Below are 10873 nucleotides of genomic sequence, written 5' to 3' on the forward strand. Positions count from 1 at the left end.
TTAACGGCTGACGCACTGAGCTTGCCCACAATGAATGTGAATCTCTGGCCAATGTTTCCTATCTGTCGCTTCAGTGGTCCCAAAAGACCTCCTGAGAGGACACACACACACACACACAAACACACACACACACACACACACACACACACACACACACACACACACACACACACACACACACACACACACACACACACACACAGCAGTAATATATCTAGCTCCAGGAGATCATCTCTACACAAATTGCATCTAGGACAGTAACACTGTGTAAAAGTTTGAACATGATGTGCTAACACTGAAAAGAACTGCAGTTCTTATGCAATCAAAGACACACACACACACACACACACACACACACACACGCAGAATAGACTAAAATTACTCCATGTGCCCACCAAGTAAACCAAAAAAATGCCTCCTCCCCCCCGTGCGTGTAGCTTGGGATCTTGTGCAATCCAGTGATAATTCCAAAGAGCCGAAGCGTTCAGATTGGATCTGTCTCCTGCAGAGGGCGTCCTCCTCCATTACCAGTTTGACACATCAGATGAGGCTGGCAGAGCTGAAGGCCTGCCATGGCCAAACTGCCATCATGTTCCCATTAGAGACTTTGAAAGCAGTTGAAGAGACGCGTGTCATGTGCAGGAGAGGAGCTGCTTGGCAATGAGCTTTGGCCCATGACTCACTCTGAGGCATTATAGGGCCTTTGGCAGTAAGCAGGGGATTCTCTGCTTTCTTTACTGTTGTTTGCATAGCCACACCATGGAGGATTATTCACACATTCCATCATTGTCCTTCCAGAATAAAAGCATAAACACATTTTTTTTCATTAACTTGGTTTGTCCAATTTATTTGACATTTATTTCAAAATATTATTATATTATATGTTCCATATTATTCCCAACACTTGGAAATGGCATTTTTGCTTTTCTAAATAGAATCAGATGTGCTCAATGCTTAATTGATTTCAGAACACTCTAAACGTAAAGTGTAAAATTAATATAAATATACTGTATATGGGTATCATGCCTTTAAATTGATACCAATACTAGAAACAATACCAGATTTATCTATCTTTAGTCACATTATGGTCGATACGGCTCCGTGCAGCTGCCTGAACAGATCCACACTCATGTAATCTGTCAGATGCATGCGGGATCCGACAAAAATAGAACAGGTGCGTTTTTCCGTACCGCATGTATCGCCATGTATTTAAGAGTAATAGCTTTTGCACACCAAGTCCGTATTTTTGTCCGAAATTGACGCACGAAAAAAAAAGAATACGACCTAATTTGTGTCAATCAACATTGACACACCGAGTCTGACAATTACGTCCGTCATTTAAGTTTTCGAACGAGGTTCGATTTTCTGTGTTTTCCGTATCAGTCAATAGATTTTTGCGAGCTGGGACCCGTCTGTGTTTTCAGATGACGGATTAAAAAACACGCATACGAAAACAATCGGACTGTGTGTGCAAAGACCTTAAGCCTTTGTTCACACCATATCGCCAAAGCCACGCTAAAGCCATGCTGAAGCTGAGCTCACGCTAAACCGCTCACACAATAAGCACTCTCTTTTCCTCAGCGCCTCGCTCAGCGCACATTGCCCCCTCCCACAACTTGCATTGACTTCATGCCTGGCAGCTTCACGCTTGGAAAATAGAACAGAATCCTGAATGATCACTTCAGCGCAGCTTCAGAGTGGCGTGCAGCTGGTGTGAACGGTCGCACCTGTTAACAAGGACGCCGAAATGAAACTGTGGGGCTTTCAGCGTGGCTTGAGCGTGGCTTTGGCATATGGTGTGAATGAACGCTAAGCATGGCCATAGGACTTTAGACCTCATATGCTTGGCATACAGCACAACAGCAGTATTGAAGCAGTTCGTGGAAAAGCTGTGAATCACACTGATCTTTTCTCTCCACACTGTCAGGCACAGCTGACATCTGACTGGATGGCAGCCGGATCAGTGTGACATTTGGCATCACAAAGATCTAGAGTGAGGTCAAGTATATGAAGGGGTTGCAGCCAAAAGGGTGTAACTGGCATTTGGGTGAAAATGAGACCCATATATCATGTAAAAGCTCTTGAGGTTTGGATGTAATGACATTATCATTATCAAAAATATTTATAACCATTACGTCCACTTTTTATTTTGGCTCTCCTGTCAAGTTGGACCAAACGTGCTTCTGCAGCTCCAAGCCCTCAATGCATCATCATCCTGCCAGCTGTCTCCAAGCTGCTGACAGTCTGATCATGTGTGTGTCCTCCAGTTATCGCTGGGATCTTTCATTTGCATTCAGTCACACAAATACAGGCAAAAACGCACATTTGAGTGTCTGTGTTCTGTATGTCGAGATTAACCTGATTTATAGCGACCATTAGTGGGCTGGATAGCAGACAAACCAAAAGCTACTGAAGCAAAAAGAATGACAGCAGATAGCAGGCTGAAGGAGCCAGATGCCAGTGAAGAGTTATGGCCGTACGTCCATCACAGCACATCAGGCAGCCTGGAGAGAGGAACGCATCCCTGGCAGCTGTTGGTGAGGCAAAATGATAATGCCTTGATTTCTTGCCAAAAGGCAAGGTTTGGAGGCAGTGGTAGTGCTCTCGCCTCACAGCAAGAAGGTCCTGGGTTTGATTCCTGCATGGGACGCTGTTGAGATGGGGGGTTAGCCTATGTCTCCCCATGCCTTCAGTGCAGGCCCGGCGCCACGAGGTGGCCTAAGGGGGCTTAGCCCCCTCAGTTCAATTTTCGGCCCCCTCACTTGATTTTTTTTTTTTTTTTTTTTTTTTTTAAGAATAATTAATCTATAAAGGCCAGTTAGGCAATGTTTGTACCTGACATGTTTAGGCTGCTGTTTCTGCAGTCTTCATCAAATTTGATCAGTTTAAGTTGATGTAGGCTACCCCCTGTAAACATAGCTCTGTTGTTTCAGAATTGGCAGGGAAGCGCTATTTGGTGTGCTTTGGTTGTCACAAGGTGTCAGAGATGTAGCTATTTATTAAATTTGAACCTATGAACCCTTGAACCTCTATTAATGCCTTAATCTGCTGCTGTGAAATAAATGTTTTATTTGATTTTGAATAGTAGTCTTTCTTGTGTTGTTATTGCACTTTTCAGAGGTTACTATGGTTAAAAAGTCCAGAAATAGGCATAGCGGGTATATAACCTATGTTTTACGATATAAAAATATCATATAAAAAAAAAAAAAAAAAAAAAAATCAGCCCCCTCGCCAGTTATAACAGCCCCCTCAGTCATTTCATCCTGGCGCCGGCCCTGCTTCAGTGCCTGGTGCCCAGGTGGGTTATCTCATGAGAAAGGGCCTTTCTGTGTGGAGTTTGCATGTTCTCCCCATGCTCCCCTGTGGTTTCCTCCCATATAACCCCCCACCAAAAACATGCAGAAGATCATCGTCTGACAAGCGGCAGTTGGAAGAAGTTGGTCGCCGGGTGCTCCACTGCAGCTCCTGGGCTGGCCATGGAGGAGGACGAGCCAGAATGGGTCAAACGCAGAAGTTACATTTCACGACACCTCTGCATTATGTGTCTGTGACTAATAACAGGCTTGTCCATCCAATTGTATGTCATTAGATGGTAAATCATCTCTTAGTCCTCTGTGACAGTATTTTCCTGTGTGTACCCTCTAACACATACCCGCCACACCGGGGGGCCTTATGTTGCTGATGTGTGCTTTATAGTAACGTTCAGTCAGAACTCATTTATAATTAAGCCCATAGTTAATGAACTAATCATGTACAAAACACACACACAGTCACATATTTTATATACTGTATATGTTGTAAGCCTAATTTTTGCCATCACAGCTGCTTTTTACATGTATGGGATAATACAGGCTAATATACAAGGTGTCCCAAGCTCTGAGTCATTATAAACTCAATTAGCTACAGAAGCTAATGTTCACATTCAGTCCTTGTATATTTCTCTCATGTGTTCATCATTCCTTTCCTCCTCTGTGTGTGTGTGATTGAGAAATTAGATGCAGGTGGTGTTCATCCTAATTGGCCTGGTCAGGTGTCAGATTGCTGCTGGCTGATTGGCTGGTGGAGAGCATTTAAGCCAGCTGATGCCATCCTGTCGCCCCTTGCTCTCCTCATTCCCAACGATGATGGCTGCTGTGCTGACTGCTGTGTTCTGTCAGGTAGGAACTGTGTGTAGACCTACTTTAGTAGTTCTGCAGAACTTTATTAAGACGTGTCTTTATCTTGGTAGACCTGTGCAGTCTAAACTGTAAATAGTTACCTTCCAGATCTACACTTTTGTACACTGTAAATAACACTTACCCAAGTAGCAGAAAGTAGGGGGAGAAGCCCTTTAGTTTTTTGTAACATTTTCTGATGTTTATTTTGTAGGAGCTTATAGGTAAGAGCTGTGTCTTATTTAATCCATAATTTTCTTTTCTTAGGTAAATTTAAGGTTGGGGATTAGTTTGATTGGTTAGTTGTGTTGGGGTCATGCTGTGCTCTGAAACTAAACCTGCTACTTGTGAACTTGTGATGGTGGTTTGGCTGATCATCCTTGGGAGTGGGAAGAGTGGGGGCACTTTTGTGTTGCGGTCCCGTTCCCCAAGGCCGGTTCCTAACATAATTGGGTGCTCGTCTGCTTTTCTCATTCGTCAGCATGTCGTCTGTGAGTGTGTGTGTATATATATATATATTTTATGTTTGTCTGGTGGGCAGTCTTTGTGCAGGTGGTAAATGGTGTTAGTCAAGGTGGCTTTGCATGGAACTGAGGAAGCTCATGGTGGTAAAGCTGGTGGAGATGTTTGTTGGAGGAGGAGCCGGTCAGAGGGGACCAGTAAGACTGAGGAGGGGCGTGACAAGGCAGGGCCGTCAGTAGCACCGTTTCTCCTCTTTCTGTGTAGACTGCTACCCTACAAGAGTCTCCGTACATAGACTTGCCTGTCACTCTGACTCCCAAGCCGTCTAAATCAGCGATACAGACGTATTTACAAGTGTCACAGAAACATTTCAAAGCCACATATTGAGAAGAAGAGTTCATAGCTTCTCGACGTCGGGGTTAGAAAGCTCGACGCTGCTCATAAATGCCTCTTTTCATCTGAAGTCTGTGCTGGTGATATTTTTTACCGAGCCTTTGGCCAGAGTGGCGCTGTGACGGCTGAGAGCTCTAACCTGGAAAAAATATCACCAGCACAGACTTCAGATGAAAAGAGGCATTTATGAGCAGCGTCGAGCTTTCTAACTCCGACGTCGAGAAGCGATGAACCTTTCTCAATATGTGGCTTTGAAATGTTTCTGTGACACTTGTAAATACGTCTGTATCACTGATTTAGACGGCTTGGGAGTCAGAGTCACAGGCAAGTCTATGTACGGAGATGGGACTCTTGTAGGGTAGCATAGTCTACACAGAAAGAGGAGAAACGGTGCTACTGAAGGCCCTGTCTTGTCACGCCCCTCCTCAGTCTTACTGGTCCCCTCTGACCGGCTCCTCCTCCAACAAACGTCTCCACCAGCTTTACCACCATGAGCTTCCTCAGCTCCATGCACACCATTTACCACCTGCACAAAGACTGCCCACCAGACAAACATATAAAATATATATATATACTCAGACGACGTGCTGGCGGACGACCCCCTAATTATGTTAGGAACCGGCCACGGGGAAGGGGACGGCTACACAAAAGTGCCCCCACTCTTCCCACTCCCAAAGATGATCAGCCAAACCACCATCACAAGTTCACAAGTAGCAGGTTTAGTTTCAGAGCACAGCATGGCCCCAACATGAACAAATCAAACTAATCGCCAACCTTAAACTTACCTAAGAAAAGGGTGGATTTAAAAAAAAAAGACACAGCTCTCACCTATAAGCTCCTACAAAATAAACATGAGAATGTTACAAAACTAAAGGGCTTCTCCCTCGTACTACTTGGGTAAGAGTTATTTAGTGTAAAAAAAGTATAGATTTGGAAGGTAGCTATTTACAGTTTGGACTGCACAAGTCTACCTAGACAAGGACAGATCTTCAAGTTCTAAAGAACTACCAAAGTAGGCCTACACACAGTGCCTACCTGACAGAACAAAGAGTCAGAGCAGCCATCATCGGTGGCATCAACCCATTTAACAGTGCAGACACAGGAAGTTGGTGAAATAAAAGTTTGGGGCTATCATGCAAAACGCAATTTGCTAGCTCTAGCATATAAACATTTTAGTCTGTGGCATGTGTTCACATCATTCCTTTCCTCTGTGTGTAATCGAACAAAGAGTCCACTCATTGTACTCCCTATTATGATTCCTGTGTTCTGTTAGGTAGGAACTGTGTAGGCCTACTTAGTTCTTCAGAACTTTAAGATGTGTCATCTTGGTGGACCTGTGCAGTTTAAACTGTAAATAGCTACTTCCAGCTCTACACTTTTGTACACTAACATCTTACCAAAGTAAAGTAGGAGGGAGAAGCCTTTTAGTTTTTTGTAACATTTTCTCATGTTTATTTTGTAGGAGCTTATAGGTGAGAGCTGTCTTTTATTTAATCCATCCTTTTCTTAGGTAAGTTTAAGGTTGGGGATTAGTTTGTTGTTGGGGCCATGCTGTGCTCTGAAACTAAACCTGCGACTTGTGAACTTGTGATGGTGGTTTGGCTGATCATCCTTGGGAGTGGGAAGAGTGGGGGCACTTTTGTGTTGCGGTCCCGTTCAGAGGCCGGTTCCTAACATAATTGGGGGCTCGTCCGCTTTTCTCGCTCGTCAGCACGTCGTCTGAGTATATATATATATTTTATATGTTTGTCTGGTGGGCAGTCTTTGTGCAGGTGGTAAATGGTGTGCATGGAGCTGAGGAAGCTCATGGTGGTAAAGCTGGTGGAGATGTTTGTTGGAGGTGGAGCCGGTCAGAGGGGACCAGTAAGACTGAGGAGGGGCGTGACAAGGCAGGGCCATCAGTAGCACAGTTTCTCCTCTTTCTGTGTAGACTATGCTACCCTACAAGAGTCCCGTCTCCGTACATAGACTTGCCTGTGACTCTGACTCCCAAGCCGTCTAAATCAGTGATACAGACGTATTTACAAGTGTCACAGAAACATTTCAAAGCCACATAATGAGAAGAAGGGTTCATCGCTTCTCGACGTCGGGGTTAGAAAGCTCGAAGCTGCTCATAAATGCCTCTTTTCATCTGAAGTCTGTGCTGGTGATATTTTTTCCAGGTTAGAGCTCCCAGCCGTCAGAGCGCTCAACAGCGCCACTCTGGCCGAAAGCTCGGTAAAAAATATCACCAGCACAGACTTCAGATGAAAAGAGGCATTTATGAGCAGCGACGAGCTTTCTAACCCCGATGTCGAGAAGCTATGAACTCTTCTTCTCAATATGTGGCTTTGAAATGTTTCTGTGATGCTTGTAAATACGTCTGTATCGCTGATTTAGACGGCTTGGGAGTCAGTGACAGGCAAGTCTATGTACGGAGACTCTTGTAGGGTAGCATAGTCTACACAGAAAGAGGAGAAACGGTGCTATTGACGGCCCTGCCTCGTCACACCCCTCCTCAGTCTTACTGGTCCCCTCTGACCGGCTCCTCCTCCAACAAACCTCTCCACCAGCTTTACCACCATGAGCTTCCTCAGCTCCATGCAAAGGCACCTTGACTAACACCATTTACCACCTGCACAAAGACTGCCCACCAGACAAACATAAAATATATATATACACACACACAGACGACGTGCTGACGAATGAGAAAAGCAGACAACCACCCAATTATGTTAGGAACCAGCCTCGGGGAACCGGACCGCAACACAAAAGTGCCCCCACTCTTCCCACTCCCAAGGATGATCAGCCAAACCACCATCACAAGTTCACAAGTAGCAGGTTTAGTTTCAGAGCACAGCATGGCCCCAACACAACTAACCAATCAAACTAATCCCGAACCTTAAATTTACCTAAGAAAAGAAAATGATGGATTAAATAAGAGACACAGTTCTTACCTATAAGCTCCTACAAAATAAACATCAGAAAATGTTACAAAAAACTAAGGGCTTCTCCCCCTACTTTCTGCTACTTTGGTAAGTGTTATTTACAGTGTACAAAAGTGTAGATCTGGAAGGTAACTATTTACAGTTTAGACTGCACAGGTCTACCAAGATAAAGACACATCTTAATAAAGTTCTGCAGAACTACTAAAGTAGGTCTACACACAGTTCCTACCTGACAGAACACAGCAGTCAGCACAGCAGCCATCATCGTTGGGAATGAGGAGAGCAAGGGGCAACAGGATGGCATCAGCTGGCTTAAATGCTCTCCACCAGCCAATCAGCCAGCAGCAATCTGACACCTGACCAGGCCAATTAGGATGAACACCACCTGCATCTCATTTCTCAATCACACGGAGGAAAGGAATGATGAACACATGAGAGAAATATACAAGGACTGAATGTGAACATTAGCTTCTGTAGCTAATTGAGTTTATAATGACTCAGAGCTTGGGACACCTTGTATATTAGCCTGTATTATCCCATACATGTAAAAAGCAGCTGTGATGGCAAAAATTAGGCTTACAACATATACAGTATATAAAATATGTGACTGTGTGTGTGTTTTGTACATGGTTAGTTCATTAACTATGGGCTTAATTATAAATGAGTTATGACTGAACGTTACTATAAAGCACACATGGGCAACATACGGCCCCCTGTGTGGCCCGCGATGGAATTGCAAAAAAAGTTTTTTTTTTTTTTTTTTTACAGTGCACCTGAACGCAACATGCAAGATACCCGCTGAATAAGTGTCCAAATGTTCATGTCATTCTGGCCAATATGCTTCTGTTATAGCATTTCAGTCTGGAATATGGAATATCTTTCAATAATCTTTATGACTAAAACGCCAAAAGTAATCTCATGTGTAAGAAATGGCTGTTCTACATTGAGGTAGAAATTTAAATAATTAACTTGTTGGTTTTGGATTTATTTCGCTTCAAGAGTGCATGTTCGTGTGACCCTCAACACAGGCTTTGAGAATCCCGGCCACTTACTGATACTTATGCTTAAATTAACCCACTCATATTCTGGTTTATTTCAAGAAAAACATTTCGGATAGTGGAAATTCTAATTGGCTGGTAACTTTAAAATCTAGCAGCCATATTGGCAGGTGGTGAAAAAAGTTAATTTCAAGCCCTGCAGGGAGAGTGTGGTGACATAGGAGTGAGTGAGAAAATGATCAAATATTGGTGGTTAAGACTGAATAATGACGTCACAACTGTTCATTTAAAATTAGTTATTCCTCTAAACCTGGCTTCAAATGCCCCAATTTTTTCGCGCTGGCGCCGTTCAGCCCTCAGCAAAATCTGGTAGCGAGGACTTTTTTTGTGGCCCTCTCTATCATCAAAGTTGCCCATCCATTACGGCATGACAATATTTGTTCGGCCCCCGGCAACAATCTGGATTTCTCATGTGGCCCCCCATGAAAAATAGTTGCCCACCCCTGCATTAGAACCATATAAACATTTGACAGCTAATCGTCCTAAATGAGTCATTACAAAATAGAAGATATATTAAGATTTAAAGGTTTCTCCTATATTTACCTAATAATGCATTCCTCTAATGATCCCCTTCAAATCCTGTCCATATGTACGTGTCCATGTGTGTGTTCACTTCTATAGGAATAATGTCTAAATTTTACATCAGTCCAATATTTGCATTCATTAATGAACACGTGCAGCTGTGGGAGTGTGTGTGTAACCCTAACCCAAGAGCCAAGGTTCTGGACAAATTCTGCTCAATTTCTGCAATAATTGGCAGGTGCCACATTTGGAGGAGGCGCTGTTTCCTTTATCCATAGTTTCGGACTAGATACATTTGTCATTATGAGATCTCCCATTGTTTGTGTTCAAGGATTTTGTCTAAATGTGAACACAAATAAAGGTATTAAAATGTGTGCATATGATACTATATTTGAACATCTGCAGTCAGTCATTTAATCATTAGCAGTCTGTTGTGTTCACAGTGTATTGTCTTTATAGCTGAAGGGAGGAGAGCGTCTCATAAAGCCATCTACTAAAAATAGGAGGATAACACTTTACAATAACGTACACAAATAATGTAGTAGTTACTAGTAAACTAATCATTAACTAACAGTAGCTAATGAATAATTCGTCATTAGTCAATCACTAGTTAATGAGTAGGTAGTCATTAGTTAATGATTAGTATCTAAGTTCCTGAGTAGAGTAGTTAATCATTACTTAATGATTACTAAATGTCAGCTCGTGAATATAGTAGTTAATCATTAGTTACTGATTAGTCGGTCAGTTCCATGAGTAGAGTAGTTAATCGTTTGTTAATGATTAATAAATGTCAGTTTGTGAATATATTAGTTAATCATTAGTTACTGATTAGTTAATGATTATTTTGTAGGTATATCAAAGCTGTTCACTCCAAAGAGTGACTCATTCATTATTACTTAACACCACTTACCTTTATCGTTCCCCCCTTAAGTGCTGCTCCAGAGTTGTTACTGCATGAGTACCGAATCATTACTTACTTATTACCTGACCATTAGTTATTCTTTTTGTGTACCCTAATGTAAAGTGATGCATCATACTGAGTAGTCAACAGTGTTGGGGAGTAGTGAACTTACATCTACATGTAGTTGAACTATGTAGTTGAACTACATTTTGTAGTAGCTTGCTGGTAGTTCAACTACATTCACATTTGCGTAGTAAGTCAAGTAGTTAAACTACTTTTTGGTCATTTTGGTGTAGTTTATCTACTCAGACTACAAACTACAATTTTGGGCAATACAATGAAAGGAACAGGCACGGCTCCAGGATTTTTTCTAAGAGGGGGATTGGGGGAGGCTAGACCAATCTGTGGGGGTGCTAAGAAAATAGTCGATTTTCATGACTTCAAAGTTACTTTATA

The sequence above is a fragment of the Poromitra crassiceps genome, assembly GCF_964638095.1.
Source record: "Poromitra crassiceps genome assembly, chromosome: 5".
Lineage (NCBI taxonomy): Eukaryota > Metazoa > Chordata > Actinopteri > Beryciformes > Melamphaidae > Poromitra > Poromitra crassiceps.